Raw genomic sequence first — 18,197 nt, forward strand, 5'->3', positions numbered from 1 at the left:
TGAGTGGTCGAGGCCTGGAGGGAGGAGGAGAGGTTTGCCCACTCAGAGAGGACGGAGGTGATCTGACCAGGTGGCCGAAAAATAGTAGCCAGGGTAACAGAGTGGCCAGGAGAGAGAGAGAGCATGCAGACAGGGCATTCGAAAGAGGAGTAGGCCTGCATAGGAATGACAGAGCCAGGAATGCACTCTGGGAAGATCAAGGCTGCACCCCCTCTGGAACGGTTGGATCTGTGCAGAGAGAGGATCTTGTAGCATCAGGAAGGAGAGTGTCAAAGCTTGTGACAGAGCTGGCCGTGAACCATGTCTCAGTGAGACCGAGGACATCGAGACCAAGTTCTTCCAGGAGGCGGCAGATGTCAGAGCAGTGTTTGACAGCTTAGCGAGAGTTGAAAGTGGCAATATGGAGAAGGTTGCCAACCTTGAAAGACTTCAGAGGAGGGTTACAAATCAGAGGTACACGCTGAGGAGGTGTTGAAGGACATCAGGGGGGGCAGAAGAGGAAGAAGGAGAGGGCAAGGTAGCCAAGGAGGAGGCAGAGGGGGGAGGCAAGGAAGCCGAAGAAGGGAGAGAAGGGACAGCAGGAGAAGAAAGGAAATTGATGAGGCTATGGAAGCGTCTATCAAAGAGGAGAAGGTTGGCCTGAGGGCCTTGCACCAAGATAGGTAAACATTAATGATGACCTTAGAGGAGTGGAAGGGGGTCAGGAGGGCCTCCCACCGGGTGCCAGCATTAATGGTAGAAGAGAAAGGAGAGAGCACAGAGACCATATGAAGAGTCCATCAGTCTGGCGAGGGAATGACAAAGAGGATGTCGGTGAGGGTCTGTCTGGAGGAAGCACTAGTATAAGTGTCAGCGATAGAGCGGCCTGAGTTGGAGACCAGGATATCCTTTTTAAACTTCTTCCTAGCAGACGTAGTGAGGAGAGCAGGATAGTCAATAGAGAAGCAGTTTGAAAAGATAGGAGTAACAGAGAGCACCATAGAGTAGGGTGGGGAAGAGGAGAGAGGAAGATGGGTGGAGGGGAAAGGTGGGGGAGACACTACGGGAGGAGACAAAGAGGAGTGCAAGCAGACGAGACAGAACGGGAACAGACAATAGTGGACGATTTACTAAGTAGACAAGAGCTCAGATGGAACAGCAGGCAAAAAACAAGGCTGTCCGGTAAGCAAATCAGGTTACCAGGGCATCAGGAACAGAGCCGTCATTAAAAAGAGAACCTAGAGGAGGGTGGAGCATAGCAGAACACAGAACAATATACAAAAGAACATAGCAATCGACAAATGTAAACCTAGAAGAAGGAAGAATGCAGCAGAACACAAAGCAATACAATGTAAAACAGGGCAGTCAATGAGGAAGAGCAAAGGGGGCGCATGGGTGCAGGAGGCTGGAGAAGGTGGGGCATGAGGCACAAAGGAGTTACGAGGGACCACGCAGTCAGGGATGCACGATGCGACGAACCAAGGATGGAAAGTGCAAGGAACATACGGTTGGGAGTTGCCAGGAACACGCGGTCAGGGAGTATCAAGGGCCTACGCAGTTAGGGAGGCTCTGCTGTGAGTGAACCCAGGGTGGAAGTGCAAGGAACCAAGCAATCAGGGATTACGAGGGGCCACACAGGCCAAAGGCGTGCAGGAGCAGGCGTGGCCGAGGATGGAGAGGGTGCTAGAGCACACACGATCTTGAGACAGGGAAGGAGATTTAAGATTGCAAGGGACCACGCAAGTCAGGGGACGCGCAGCGTGCGCAGAGGCAAAGCATTGGAAGATTGCACAGGTAAGGGAGGTCGAAGCACGAGTGATGTGAGGATGGAGGTGGCAAGGGCACACGCATAGCAAGCAGGTATAGAAGGGCACAGATGGGTACGCGATCAAGGAATTCGAGGGGCAACGCAGGGAAGGGCAAAGCCTCTGGTTCTTGGCCAAGGGGCTTTCGCGACAGGGCGTGACTTGGTTGGTCGATTTAAAGGGCCTGCCAACCAATGGGAGTGCGGTTGGATGGAGGGAGGGGGCAGCGGGCACACACATGCTGCGGTGCAAGAATACAACTTTTACAAATGCACAACTTACTCTGTCACAGAGCACCTGTCCTCACCCCAGCACCAGAGAAGTTGGCATTGCCTGATGATGGTGGGCATGGCCTGTGGGGACAGAGGGAGTAAACACATGTTGGCACATGCTTACCTGCTGTCTTGGCAGCGTTTCGGGTCCAGGGTCCTGCTAGTCCAAACAGGCCCAAACAGGAATTGCCCTTTTCTTCAACTGCCCTTCGCTTCGGACACCTGAGCGAGAGACATGCTTGATCTAACAGTTAAAAGCAGAAAGGAAGAGGCAGGGCTAAGAAGGAGGGTGGTTCTGCAAAGGAAAAGAGGCTGGAGGGCTTCTTAAGTAGTTAAAAAGAGCGGCAACCAGGAAGGTACCAAGTGGGCGGGGCTTAGGCCAGGTGACCTAGCTTTTTTGTCTGTGACATTCATGAATCTTAATGTCTTTTTAAACAGTTCACTGTGGACATCCCTCTGCCGGGTTCACTCTTGTCAACACACTGTATATTGTGACTTTAGACTTCGCCCCTTGTTTATCAGCATCCCTCCTTCGGATTCACTCTTGCCAACTTTGTCATCAGCTTTACGTGGCGGGATTCACTTCCCTTAGCTTCACAATCATCTGTCGGTCAATGACTATTGACTGTACAGAGGATTTTACTTGACCCCTGTATGACCACTTTGAACCACTTTCTTGCCTTTCCCAAGGCCTTCTGGTAATGGTAGTTTCAACAATCGGAAAATCCCCCAGAGTTTCCTGAGTGCGCACCCACGTGGTGCCAGACTCCTCTGTTTCTGGTGTTCCCCCTTTTTATTATCAATAGTTCTTTATGCTTTCACAGTTCAATTAGCCATTTGCTGCTTTTCGTTCAACACAGTTCGGTTTCTTATTGGCTCTCCCCTCGACTCACTGACTGGGATGAACGGCTTGGCTTTTCTTCTCCGTGGAGTCAAGATTGGTACCATGTAAACAAGCATGTCTCCCCGGCTTGCTTATTAGCTGAGGAGGGTCCTGTGTACCGTTGACATCTGCTGCAACACACGCTGGCTATTGTTCGTGGTCTTACATTTCCTTCGGCAGAGGTTTCATGGGCCTTGGTCGGAAAGGGAAAGGTTGTTTCCCTCCTTCTCACCCTCTTGGTTTGCACTGCCTTTCTCCTCCTCTTGAACTGCCGTGCTGAGTTAGCTCTCTCGACGTGCAGCCTGCCTTGCTCGTATTGTGCTCTCATGCTCCACCTTTTATCCCTGTGGGGAAAGGAAAGGGCCGTCAGGTGTGTGTGATCCTGGTCAATTGCCTGACTTTGCCTGACCCTTGGGTTGGGACACTGTCAGGTATACGGCTTTAATGTTCATGTCAGAAAAGAGGGAGGTAGAGTTCTTGAGTATTCTGCGTGGTAGAGTTTGTGAAACAAACAAGAAGGACCAGGATTGTGGGAACGGTTGTGTTTTGTGTGATCAGATTGGGAATGTGGGAAATAATAATTAGAGGTACGGGAAGGAGAATGACTGGGATTATTAAGGTGGACAACAGAACAACAGGGATTCTGGGAGAGGTAGTTTCTGGATGTAACAGGGTTTGGGATCCTAGGGGATTTATTATATATGGGGCCTCATTACGACCCAGGTGGTAAGTTACCGCCTGGGCCGTGACTTTACCACCATGGCGTAAACTACGTTTACGCCATGGTGGTTGGCGGACTTACCGCCCCATTCCGACCTTGGCGGGGCGGTAAGTCCCCAATCCCCATTTACCCTTCCCCATTCCCATTTTTGCCCCATAGGGCATAATGGGAGTGGGGAAGGCGTTAATTACGCCACCGTAAATTACGGTGGCGTAATTAACTCCATGGTCCCTTAGCGCCATGGATTTTAACACCCGAGAGGCCTGGTCACAGGGCTAACAAAAGACAGGAAACCCCAACAACGTTAATATGCATCTGTGTCAACCTGAAGCCAGCTCCCGCCTCTCATTATCAGGGGCTGTGACCCGTCATGTCTGGTACATGTGTTTACAGTGGGCAACACCAGTAGGGCAACCCCATTCAGAGGGTAGGAGTATGTTTTTTTGATGGAGGCAGAATGTCTGCTTTAATCAGGAATCACAGAGAGCACAATTAAACAGAGAGACCCTTTGATTGACAACAGACAGGAAGATGGGTGGGACTTAGTAGTACATGTTTTGACCCCTTTACCTTTCCTGTTGCAAAGCACTTGGGTTATGACCGCATGCATACAGGCGATTTTTGGTGGGGACCCAGGATTGGTTCATTAAGTTAGGCTTAGACTACACCAATCACTCAGGGACAGCATTTAAGGATCGCCAGGGTCGAAAGGAGTAACAAGAAGAACTCAGTTGGACCCTGGCTGAAGGTACAGTCTGCCTCACAGCTTCCACCATTGAAGGAAGGCCAGGATTTCCAAAGAGGGAAGCAAGATCCATCCCCTAAACATCTCCCAGTGAACAGAGGGAGATACTGAATCCAGAGGACCCTCCAACAGCTCCAGAACCGGTACCCAGCCAGCACACAGCGTGCCTTGCTAGCCTCGGCATGCAAGCTTCCTATGTGGGAAGTGCCAGAGAGCCTCTGAACCAAACCCAGGGCAAAGTGGTGCCTGGAAAACTCTCCTCAGCTTTGGTGGTCTGCCGTAAAGGACATTTATGAGCCAGTCGAGCTTCTTAAGCTGCAACCAACTGCACCACTGACTGTTGTCACGCCGCAGTCGCAACATCGTCTGGGATGACTCGACCAGTGCTTCAGACCCACCAACCAGCACTGAGACAAAGATTCCTGAGCCTCCATATAGGCTAGCCTGCAGCCATCTGTCCAGCCTCGCTCGCCGAACTGCCTGCTGCCCGATACCCGCAGCTGTCTCCCGTCTTGAACTCTGTCGCAGAAGATGCAAAGCACCCTGAAACCGACTCGACCCTGTCGAGCACCAAGAACTTCTACAACCAAAAGGTACATTGTGGTTCTGTCCCCCTGGTCCTTCTCCGAAGGCCCATAGTGACATTTTACAACCCATTGCTCCCTTTGTGCTGCAACGAAGTATCCTTGAACTATTGCGATGAATTACTTTACTGACTACCCTCCTGTCAGTATCCAGAGTGCATTCTTTCCTTCTTGAAACTGTCTGTCCTCTGCATTCCTTTACAGGACGGGTTGTCTGCTGTAGTGTGCTAAAACTGTCTGTTGTGATAATAATAAAGTCTATTTTTCATACAACCTTGACTGGACAGTCCCTTTTATTATTGGGTAATAATTGTATTTTCGCTGTGTTGCAACTAACCAACAATCCACGGCCTTGCGGAGACAAGCATGTCGTTCCGTCCACATTGCCAAAATTGGATAAGGAGGTTTATGAATGACTTGTGTTTCCAATCTGTTCGGATCCCTTCTGGGTACTAGAGGTGTGGGCTGATTGATGGTTTAGAAACAGATATTCATCCCTTGACCACTGGTGCTCCGAAAGTTGATTTGTCACAGCAGGAGAGGTGGGACCAGGAGAAGGACTCCTTTCTGGTTTGTTCTGGCATCTCTTTAATTCTAGTCTGACAATATTGTGGCTTTTGATGCTACGGGGGTCTCCACAGGAGGGGAATCGTTCAACCAGATAAAATGAAACTTAATTTATCATTATTTTGTAGGTGTTGCAGAAGGTTTTGGAGGTGACGTGGGCTTGGAGATAACCAGTGTAGGTCTACGAGGGCTCAAGTGAAGTGGTTGTATTACTCAGTCCTGTTATGAGGCGGACTCCAACCACCAGGGAAAGTCAGAGGGTGGACGACAGTTCTGAAGTTTGTAGTGGAGATGAAGTCGAGAGATTACGTAGCAGGCTGTGTAGGTTTTCTCCACAGTGTGGTTCTTCAAAGGAATTATCTTCAAATGTGTTTAATGATTTTTATAGATCAAGCAATAGTACTGCATTTTCCTACTTTTTTTGGCACTATTGTGTGGTGGCCAAAATAGAACCTATGGTTGCCATAGCACAGGGAAAATCATATAGTAGACAGCCACTGCTGTCTGAAACCGTGTATATATCTCCAGAATGCATGGGCTTGAGATTAAGCCCATAGCCTTCCAGCAAGGCCTCCCTACGGAGAGGGGAATACATGGCACCTTTTCTGTGCCAATTTCCAGGTTTCCAGAATTGCAGACTTTCTGTGATGCTGAGAATGAACGAGGCGTAAGAAGGCTGTCAAGATAAATTGGTGGCCCCTGAGAAAATAACAGGTGTGCTTGTTCACATGGCGAAATGGGAAAACGCCCTCCCACTGTTTTTGTACACATTGTGTTTGCTGGAGAGTACTCACTACTTGAGCTTGCAACTGCCAATTCGGAAAGGTTTGACATAGGAATACGCTTTGTGACTGCTTACAGATAACACAATACTTACAATGGATACTCTGAAAGCAAGTAATAATCTTGGCCTCGAGATTACCTTCGGTTGGAACTGGGAACTAATGTGCTATGCTTTTAGATGCGTCTTCAATGCACTATACGCCAACTATGTGCACGTGGATGACGGTGTGATAGGATCAGAGTAGCTTAGGGGTATTTTTATGCACCATCTGAGCATAATCCTGTGTAACATTGCCCCTACTGGTGTACCTGCCTGCTGGGAGGTGAGGTATATCATGCATATGGTTCTTGGTGCATTTTACTGCTGGGGTCTGTGACTCACTTAGGAAGGCCAGGGCCGCTTGCCAGGCCATGCAAATGGTCATTCCCCACTCCCCTTTGTGTTTTCTGCCATGAACACAATGATGACATCACACCCCAGGAAAGAGAATGGAGAGTGAGGTATCCTCTTTAGGTATGAAGAGGGCGCATAAACCACAGCATAAGAGAGGACCATTGTAATGAGGAGTATTGCTTAAGTGAGAGGAGGTTGTGAGAGACAGAATACGAGAGAGGGAGAAGGAGAGAGAGGAAGAAGGAAGGAGAGTTCCAGAGTGAAGGGCCCATGCACAACCATTGATTGAAGGGTTCACCATATGCACGTGTCTCCTGGGTGCTCCCTCTGTCAGTCAGAGAGAGGGCCCCCACACTATGTTATCTTATTTGGCTATGAAGAGCATAGATCTGCCTGTTTTGGAGAGGAGTGAGAGGCTTTCGCATCTATGCAGGGCTGTGTCAGTCACCTTCTGTCTCTTGTATTCTCCCTGGGTCTGACTCTTTCACAGGGCCTGCCAATCTCTCTGGGGCAGCCTCTCTCTCTTTTAATTTCTCTTACTCTGCAAGGAGTGGGACCCCTTCCCACTAGGGAAGGGCTTCTGATGCCCTAGCCTTTGCTTTATCTCCAGGTCTCCAATCCTTCTTAATGTTCTCAGCCCCATCAGTGGCGAAGCACAAGATTTGCCCCCCACCTGTGAGCCATGCTGAGGGGGCCCCCCTCAGAAACAAATCACGGGTAGCACCACAACCTGGGCCGGCCGAGATTACCACGCTTGCGCAATATGCGCAAACGTGCTGCTGCAGGGCTACGCCGCACACTGCACTAGGAGAAAGACATAAATATGTGTTTTAATGCATTATATACAGCACACTTTCTGAGAAAAACTGGCTAAAAATCCAGAGTGTTTGCAGTTGTAGGGTAACACCAATCCAAAAATCCAATACATGCAAGTCACCAACAGTGCACAGGAACATTAATGCTTTAATTTAATGCTTTGCTAGTAAAAATGCCATCCCACAATGAAAACACGTCCCACTGGCTGCACAATGTGGACCAGTTTAGACACGTAATAACATATTACACTAAAGCATGCCAGGCCACATTTAGACACACCTAGACTGGTTGCACCAAAATGCCAGTTGAAGCAATACCACTTATCATGGTTATGCCCAGAAAAATATACAATGCTACAGTAGGGAACAGATAGACTACCAGCACTCAAATGCCAGTCTAGCCGGGCAATTACACTTAGCAGGACTGCTTTATCAGAGATGCCCAGTTAAAAAAAAGTTAAGCCAAACAAAGAAATGACTAGATTGGCTGCACCAAAATGCCTCTCTAGCCACTGATACCACATATCACGCCTGCTTAGCCTGGACATATCTGACGATTAGGATTTAACGCACAATCCTCACCAGACTCCACCATCCCCACACATCCCCTCTCCCTCCCACCCCTTGCCCCAACCCCCAAAATTAGCTCCTCTGCCTCCACGTCCCTCTTCCCTGTCCCAGTGCTTACGTAAGAGGCACCTTGCCTCATAGGTACGTTCTGGGACAAGAGTGGGGCTAGGAGTAATGAATTACATGTAGCTAAGCCAGGCTTTAACTCCATGTCCCTCTACCTCATCTCAGCACTTGTGTATGAGGCAAAGTGCCTCATACACAAGTACTGGGGCAAGGAAGAATAGGGATAGGAATAGTGAAGATTACCAATCATTAATCAAGGCATTAATCACGAGCAGTGGCACACCACCATTGAGCTGACTGGGCTTCGACCCAGCCCCCGAAATTCTGGGCTATGTTGACTCGACCTGGCTGACGTACAGAGCCGTTGCCTGACAGAACAGGACTCTGATGTTAAACGGCGCCTGGGTTTCGCTGTTGACAAAGGCCTGGTAATTACTAATGTAAAGCATTACACTCTTAGTACCTGCATTCAAGTGCTTAATTTTTTAGGCAATTGAAATCGTGATAAGGGTTTAGTACTTGCATACCAGGGGAGTGATTTGAAGGGTAAAGAGGGAACAGGAGACAGCTCATTCTCACAGCAGTCCATAAGTGGGTGCTTTCAGAAGAGAGTTAACTGCTTGTAACATTGAAGCAGCACTAGAATAGTCTCATTAGAATGCGTGAAGAAGTTAGATGCCCCCACACAGATAGATTTGCCCCTCCCCCACTGCTCCCCCACCGCTCCGTGAAGTTAGAGCCTCTCCCAACATTTGAAAGGTTAGCCCCCACTGAAATGTAAGTTTTGTTGCGCCCCTGAACACAAGCACACACACCATTTAGCATGCACACACACCATTTAGCATACACACTAGGGATGTAACGGTATTACGGTATACCGTTAAAGATACCGTGAACCACTTAATTGAACAATAATAACCGTCACATTGTTTTTACCGGTATACCGTTCATACCGTTAAATGTGCTTTTCAATCTGATTTGGAAAGGCTGCGATAAGCAAGTGCTGCGCAGTCTTGGTCTTGCACTGTTGGATGTGCCGTCTGCCAAGTAGTTTCAGTTGGAGCAGTTTTTAAATGCCATTCCATAAACCACACGTGCCCGACACAAAATCATTATGTTAGCAATAGGAAGAATAAATACAGTGCCAAGAAGGAAAAGGGTTTACTTTGGGTTGGCGGCTTTGAGGTTTATATATTTATAATGGATAATGTTTTCTAAACATATGACAATGGGGGATTTCCCTGCTTCCATCATTGAATTTACATATAATAAGTCACACTGCGAAATTTACTCATCTCTGTGGGTATTCCCTGCTGCCATACCAAGGTGCAACATGTCCGTGATTACTGAACACCTTTTGGCCCGCAAGTAAACTAAAGGCTGTAACGTAAAGAGAGAGTGCGTGTGCGTGTATGCGCACAAGCGTATACTACCATCAGACTCCATTGATCTGTGGCATGCAGGTTATCAAAATAGCAACATGTTCATTTCACCAGTAGCCAGTGGGGGGGCTAAAAGCCTAAATGACCACTTAAGAAAAGCCATTCAGTTTGCTTTGCCAGTCACAGCAGGGCTCCCCCCACCCCTCCTCCTCTCCACACGTGTGTTTGAGTTTGGTGGAAGCAAGGGGTGGCATTTCAGTGGAAAGTATGTTGAAAAGCCCAATTCTGGCCTGGGTGCCTAGTTTTGTTTGTGATGATAAATCTGACAATGTATGACCTTTTAGAAAATATTTAAGATTAGTTAACTCCACCTGCTATATCGCGATAAGCATGATATACCGTCATTTGGCAAGAAGGTCATTGTACCGTCATAAAACTAATACCGTGACACCCCTAATACACACACATCATTTAGCATACACACACGCACGCACACCCAGCCACCCAGATATTTAAGTGTGTACCCTTTCACCATACAGGCACACCCAGGCAGCCACCCATACATTTAAGTGTGCACCCATTCACCATACAAGCACACCAAGGCAGCCACCCATACATTTAAGTGTGCACCCTTTCACCATACAGGCACACACACCCAGGCAGCCACCCATACATTTTAGTGTGCATCCTTTCACCATACAGGCCCACCCAGGAAGCCACCCATACATTTATGCGTGGACCCTTTCACAATATGATATGATATGGCATTTATAACACGCCTATACACAGGTATTTCAAGGTGCGCTATACACAAGTGTTACACTTACACAGGCAGCCACCTATACATTTATCTGTGCACCCTTTCACCATACACTCACACAGGCACACACAGGCCACAATCCATACATCATGCACTCACTCATTCATGCACGTTACATTATATACATATATGCACACACACTTGCATGCATGCACACACATTTAAAGACAATACATTGTCTTACCTTTGGTCCAGGGAACGAGTCCTTCAGCTCCCTGTAGCAGCCAGGAACGGCTATTCCCATCATCTGCAGAGGATCTTGAGGCCTCCATGTCATGTGGTGGAGGGGAGCCTTATTACTTCAAAAATAAATGTTTTCTTTTTGAAGTCACTCTGACTTTATAAAGAAATTATTTCTGTTAAAGGACCGAACCCTAACGGAAATAATTTCTTTAAGAAGGCAGAGTGACTTCAAAAAGAAACTATTTAATTTTTTAGTCATTGGGCTCCTCCAACTCCATGACATGGAGGCCTCCAGCCTGGAGGCTTCCATTTCATGGGGTGGGCTCAGCCCTCGGACTTAAAAAAAAAACGCTTCTTTTTTAAGTCATTCTGCCTTCATAAAGAAATAATTTCTGTTGTAACAGAAATAATTTCTTTATGAATGGAGTGATTTTAAAAAGAAATAATTTAATTTTGGGGTTGGAGATTTTTTTTTTTAATTATTTTGTTTTCTAGAGGTGCCCTCTCCCAGGACATGTACTATCTGGTCTCCCTGCACCGCAGTGGCTGCGGAGGTACCCTGCTACGCCAGTGGCCCCCATGGTTTTTCTAGTGTTTCTGGTCCCACAGATCTCCAGGTCACATCTGCACTCTGCTTATTTTCCTCGAGACTGGGGAAACAGACTCTGTTTTATTGGCTCAGCATGTGTCTACTGTCTCATTGGCTGGGATGATCAGGTGGTTTCCTCTAGAGATCTTATTATAACTTATAAGTGAGGCTTTGCAGTTCAGAACGCAGGAGGATGAGCTTTAAAAGGCTGGTGACCCTTTGAATTCATGCCATGTGGTCCCGGGGTATGTTTGACTGAAATTGCTGCACTGGCTCCCAGTTGCAGCGAGGATTAAGTTCAAAACTCTCTGCATTGTCCACAAGGCCTTCTGGGGCCTGGGACCTCAATACCTTCAACTCTCTCTTCCTAAATATCTTCCCTCTCGAGCTCTTTGCTCATCCGCCTCCAACTCCCTCAGGGTCAGCCGCTTCCCCAAGCAGCGAGTTGGTGGTAGATCTCTTTCTTCTGCTAGGGACTCCCTCTGGAACAGCCTCCCTGCCTCTCTGAAACTTGAGGAGAACTATCTCCGGTTCCCGGAAGCACCTCAAGACCTTCCTCTTTGCTTCTGCTTTCTCTCCTCCTCTCCACTGCTAATCTCCTGGCTGAATCTGAAACTGCAATTGTTACCTGGTTACACTCTGATCTCGGGCCCAGGTGCCCTCCCTGCCAGTTGCACACATGCACTGCCCCCTGGCAACCCTTGCACTCGGGGACTGTTTCTGTATCCCTACAGCCACTACTGGCACTTGACCCCTGATTTCTGCTCTTACCCTTGCACTTTCCACCAGCTGGCCGCACTTTTATTTATTGTTTTTATTTATTTTACTGTTATCCTATGTACTGCACTGCCCCCCCCACACTTTTCCACTTCCCCCCTCCCCTGCACTTACGTGATCTCAATGTCACCTGGCCTAGTAGGATCGTTGTCTGTCTCCCCTCGTTTCCCCTGCCTTGCCTCGTCGCGCCTCGAAACACTTGTGTATAGGCACCTTATAAATGCCATATCATATCATATCTAAGGAACTGCTTGAACTACCAGAATCCTGAAGCCCAAGCCTGAACTGTTGAATGGTGCCAGTAAGCCCAAGTGTGCAAGACTGATAGAACTGTCCATCCACCCATCCTTTTTAGGGAACTCTCTAGACCCTGTGGTGCTGAACGTGAGGAAGGGAGTTTCTATTTAAGCCATTCTGGCATTTCTTTTGAGACAATATTTTCCTTTTGTATTCCTTTAACAGATTTGTCATTTTGGGAAAGAGGGCAAGGTTAGGTTTCTTTAGTATGGGATTTTTTATTTTGACTAGACCGACTTGGACTTGTTTGCTATTTGTTTAATGGTGGAGCCTACTCCCATTCTAGAGTTAAGGCCAGTTAGGAATTCTACCAACCCAACCAAAACACCAAATAAATGTTTTCGAATCTTGTATCCATTTTGTCTATGTTTACTATTGATACCATGCCTTTCTTACAATTACATTTTAGAAAAGTCATTCTACTTTGGGATTTTAGCTTGTGGATGAATTTCCCCAAGAATTCGAAACCCAATTGCCTGAAAGATTTCTTTATTAAGTATGGATTTGCCCATTTACTTGATGCAACTATGCACACGAAAGGACATTGTTTAGACCAAGCGTTTGCCAGGGTCTTTGCTGAGGTTGATACGATCCAAGTCTCCTGGACCGACAATTCTATCAGATTATTTAATCTACCCTCAACAGGGTATCCCCGATCTGGTCTAGGATTCACCTTATTTTACTAGAAAGAAATGCAAACTTCTTTCCAATCAAGTGAAATAATATCTTTGGACATTAATGATTTTTATCTTAATTTGGCTGAGTATTTATCAGCCAGTTTAGCTAAATCTACAATGATATTGTCCCTTTGCATGTCATCAGACCTAAAAAGCCAACATAGCCTTGGTTTTTCATCATACAGGAAGGCAGCTAAAATGGTCCAGACCAAAGCTGAAAGAGTTTGAAAAAATCAAAATCTCCCACAGATGCCATGGCCAGGGTCAAAACCCTTCACACTGCATATAACAAATCTATTTTTTGTGAACAAAAAGCTCAAAACTGATAATTTCACTAGAAAACCTTTACAGGCGATTCATTTGTTTCTTAATCCAGCCACTGGCTCACAATGGTATATCACCTGAGCAAGCTGATGAATTGAAGAATTGTTTCCTGAATACAATCTCAGACATTTAAACCACAATTGCTGCTTGGAATATTTCCTTAAGCTCTTCAAATTATTTGATTGGTCCATCTTTAGACCACCTTGCCTAAGCTCGCCTCTGAGTACGGCTCGACTTCTTTCTGGTTTCTTCCTCAAATGTTCTTCCATTTCTTGCAAAACCTTGCCCTGCCTCTGCCAGCTTTGTCTGTCAAATACTTTGCATCTTCAATCTTAAATGAAATTATCATTTTCATTAATAATTCCTTGTCCAAAGGGGTCGTCCCAGATGCTCTGAAGTGGTCATGCATTTTCCCTCTTAAAGTGTCCTCAGACTCATCTAATTTGAGCAACTATCGCCCAGTGGCTGGCCCCTCATGGCTCTCGGGAATCATTGAACAAGTTGTGACTTCACAAATGCAACAGTTTGTGGAGGACAATGCCATACCTCACAATTATCAATTAGATTTTTGTCCAAAAGACAGAACTGAGGCAGTCCTATTTACGGTTTGGGATGACATACTGGCTACCTCTGGCACTGGCCATATGACTCGTTTGATCATGCTATAATTATAACACAGGCTTTGACACAGTGGACTTTGACCTCTTACTGGCTAAATTGGGATCTGCAACCCTTGGCTCGCCGGCTGTTTTGGACTGCAATTCCCCATCAGCCCTAGCCAGCAAAGTCAATAGTGAGGGATCATGAGAGTTGTAGTACAGGACATCCGGAGAGCCACAGGTTGTAGCCCCCGGTCTAGATTATCTGATCTTCTAGGCATTTTAAAACATGCAACTAAATGGTTTTATTTCGTCCTCACTTACAAGACACAGTTTATGAAGCTAGGCTCCCTTCACTCTTCCAAAGTGTTGAATAACTGCAGAGCGCTGCAAGGACCCACAATCTCCACCCTTTTGTTTAACATAATTATTCAACCATTATTTGACTTCTTCTCCACCTTCAATAAATTATTTAAAACATTTATTTTCTGCTAATTGCCTTCAACTAAGTCACTTGTGCTTGCACTTAGATGCAATTTGGTCTGTCTGTGGCACAATATAAACCCACTCAGAAATCAGTCCTTCATTACAGTACTTAGTTTCAGACCTTCCTTTACCACAGTCCGTCTGCATTGTAAGTGCTTTGGCATACTCATTCTCCTTTGTCAATTGCTTATGCTTCATCATTTCTTCTTAATCACAGTGCTTCATTACATCTCTTTTTTTCATTACAATCCTTTACTTCATCACACTCCTTCATTTCAGTCCTTTACTTTCCTCACAGTCCTTCATCACAGTCCATTTCTTTAATCACGGTTTGTAGTTAATGTCCTTCATTGCAGTCCTTCATCACAGCCCTCCATTACAATCTTTCATCATAGACCCTCTACTTCATCATAGTCCTCTGTTGTCATAGTGCACAGTCCTCCTTTGTCCCAGTCCTTCATGACAGTCCTTCTGCTTCATCATAGTCTTTGTTTATCATAGTCCTTTGTCACAATCTTTCTCCTTCATCACAGTCCTTTTCCTTGTTATAGTTCATCACAGTCCATGGCCTTTGTCAGTCCTCCTCCATACACTCAGGCCTTCTTTTTCACAGTCTGCCATAAACCTTTGCTTTTGTTATAGTCCTTCATCAAAGCCCTTCCTATATCACAGTTCATCTCCTTTGTCATAGTCCTTGTGTGTCAGTCTTTATCCTTCATCACAGTCCTTCACAGTCGTCCTACTTGACAGTTATTCTCCTTCAACACATTACTTTAGAGCAGTCTTTCTCCTTTGTCATAGTCATTATCCTTTCTCATAGACTTTCTCCATCATAGTCCTACTTTGTCAGAGTACTTCTCCTTTGTCACTGTCCTTCTCCTTCATCACAGTTCTGGCCCTTCTTCTCACAATCGATCGCAGTCCTTCTCTATCATCAGAGACCTTCATCACAGTCCTTATGCTTCCTTATAGACCTTTTCCTTAGACCATGTCAGTCCTTCTCCTTCATCACAATCACTTGTCACAGTTCTTCTCCTTCATCACAATCCTTTACAGTCAGCATATTTCTTCTCCATCACAGTCCTTCTCCGTCATCACAGTCGATCTCTATTTTCACATACTTCCTTTGGCACAGTCTTCCTTTTTACCATTCTTCCTTAGTCACAGTCTGTCTTCCTCCTTCACTGAGAAGCATTCCAAGGTAGGCAATGTCAGAAGAGGAAGACATCTTAAGATAGATCTGTGGGTCATCTATATACTGGTGTATCCTTACTCCCATTAAGTCAATCAGATCCCATAGAGGTTCCATGTAGATGTTAAACAGCATAGGCAAAAGTATTACAGTCTCAGAAACAGCATAACAAACCTGCAGGGGGGGTCTGGCCTGGCAGGGACTGCTTGCACAAACTGTGTCAGAACACACAGAAAGGAGGTGAACTAAGCAAGGACGGAATCACTCATGCCCACACTGGTGGATAAGATGTTAATACCTCACTGCTGACAGAATCAAACACTGCTGAGCGATCAAGGAAGACTAAAAGACAAACCCCTCCAAAATCCAGTGTGCACATGACATCATCCAACACCTGCAGGGTGGATGACTCAGTGCGTCACCAAGGACTTAAGACAGATATTGATAGAACCAGAGAAGAGTGTTTGGATTAGTGATGGGAAAGTTGAAGAGCTGCACATTCATCAAGACAGTTTCTCAGGAAAGGCAAGGATGCTATTGATCTGTAGCTGGCATGGTCCAAGGGGTCAAGGTCAGACATTTTCAGTAAAGGAATCATCGAAGCACTGTGACAAGTTGTCAATAACCCTCTAAGACCAATATATTAGTTTTGTGCTTCTAAATGTTAGTTGCACACAAGAGTGGAGTCCCAGGTCTATGTGTGATCCCCTAAGACTATCCCTCCTACTTAGACTCCCCCACCTCCCTAACCCAGGCCCACCGATCAGCAGCTGGTCATTCGCTGTTTACCATCTGTTTTCCTATCCATGTGGAGTACTAAAGGCCATGCCCTTCTATCTTTCTCACTCTTTTTTTAAATTTTTTTTTTTATTAGTTTTATATGGTTTACAAGGAAAACCTTTAAAACAGATAACAAGATACACTTCTTCCTACTTCTTTCACCAAACATATGTTATTAGACGCTTTGTCAATCGTCCCCTCCTACTGTCAGAATCGGCTCTTTTAGACGGGTTTTCAATTCCTTCAAAAATTGAACTAAACCAAACATAATTTTTCGGTCAGCACCTTCAAATATAACTTTCCACCAATCATCAGCCGTATAGGTACATCTTGCCTCAAAAAGCGGTCCGAATAACTTGGTTCGCAAAGAGCGAAATTCTGGGCAGAACAACGTCAAGTGTTTTAGTGTCTCTATCGAATGTTTACAAAAATGACAGATTAAATCGACAGGTTCCTTACGTAACCAAGTACCTGTACGGTCTTTTGTCATGAAAAGATTAAGTCGAAAGTGCAGATATAGTAATCTTGAGTTCTGATCAGGAAATTGCGTCAGATACGGTTGTAGTTTGTCTAGCTCTCTTGCTTCTGGTGGTACTTCTCTTAAGAGACGAGAGCTAGATCTGTCAGTACAGGTTTGATGCCAGTCCGCACTCCATAGTTTACGTTTGGCCTTATCAGGATTTTCAAGTAAAGTAGTAATGTCAATGTCATTTGCGTCCAAAATTTCAGAACATTGCCGATTCCATTTAGCAAGCATTGTGTATTCGGGCTCTGAGTCCGGCTTATGTATTATTTTGAATGGAGGGGCTGCATTGGAGAGCTGTGACTTCCTGTATAAAGTTAAAGCATTCCAACAAACTCTCGCTTGTATGGAAGTCAGTCCCAGTTCAAATCTTATGTTGCTAGTCGGACATCCTTTGGAGATGTGTAACGCTCTGGTCCAAAAGTTGTTTTCAAGTGTGTTCCATAACTCGTGTGAGCAGCCGAACATATTTTCAGCACCATAGATCAGGGTTGGTATTACTTTTTGTCTGTAAAAATTTATCACAGGTTTTATAGAAAATTTCCCGAATTTTTTGTTTATGATCGCGGCCTGGCAAGCCAGTTGTTGACATTTCCTTTTAGTGGCCTCAACCCAAGGATTGTCATTTATGTGTGCACTTATTATGGATCCCAAGTATTTTATGTGAGTAGAGATCCGGAGCGGTATTTTTTCCAGGTACCACACATATTGGGTTGATCTCTTTTTATAGGCTGACAAGTTGCGCAATATCAAGATCTCGCATTTCTTCTTATTTAAACAAAGCTTGTTTTCCATTACATATCTTTCTAAGGCATCTAGTTTTCGTTGTAGGCCGACCGGTGTGACATCCAAGAGTAATAGGTCATCAGCATACAACAAGTAACCCAACTGCGAGCCATGAATTTTAGGTGGAAATGCTATTGCCTCGTTTAATGCGTCGCCTATGTCGGAAATGAAGAGGTTGAACACAATTGCAGCCAAGGGGCATCCTTGTTTCACTCCTTTATAAGTTGGAATCAAAGGAGATAAGAATCCTCCTTGGTCGAGTCTGACTTGCACAGTGGTATTAGAGTGGAGCTCTTTTATTGCGTCTATAAGATCCACTGGACACTTCCAAGCTTTGAGTTTCTCCCACAGAATGTGGCGATCAACACTATCGAAATTGTGTGAGAAGTCAATAGATGCAACATAGATGGCAGTGTTAGTTCGTATTGACTCCATTTTTAAGAGATTCAGCAGAAGGGTGTTAAGACTGCAACCTATGCCTTTAACAAAACCCGCTTGTCGTGGGTCATTACGATGACTTTTAAGTGCCCACGATTTTAAGGTTTGTTGTAGTTGAGTTGCATAGATATTTCCTATTACATCTAACAAGGCGATAGGT

Source organism: Ambystoma mexicanum, chromosome 6q (assembly GCF_040938575.1).
Source record: "Ambystoma mexicanum isolate Mex_15411 chromosome 6q, UKY_AmexF1_1, whole genome shotgun sequence".
Classification (NCBI taxonomy): Eukaryota; Metazoa; Chordata; class Amphibia; order Caudata; family Ambystomatidae; genus Ambystoma; species Ambystoma mexicanum.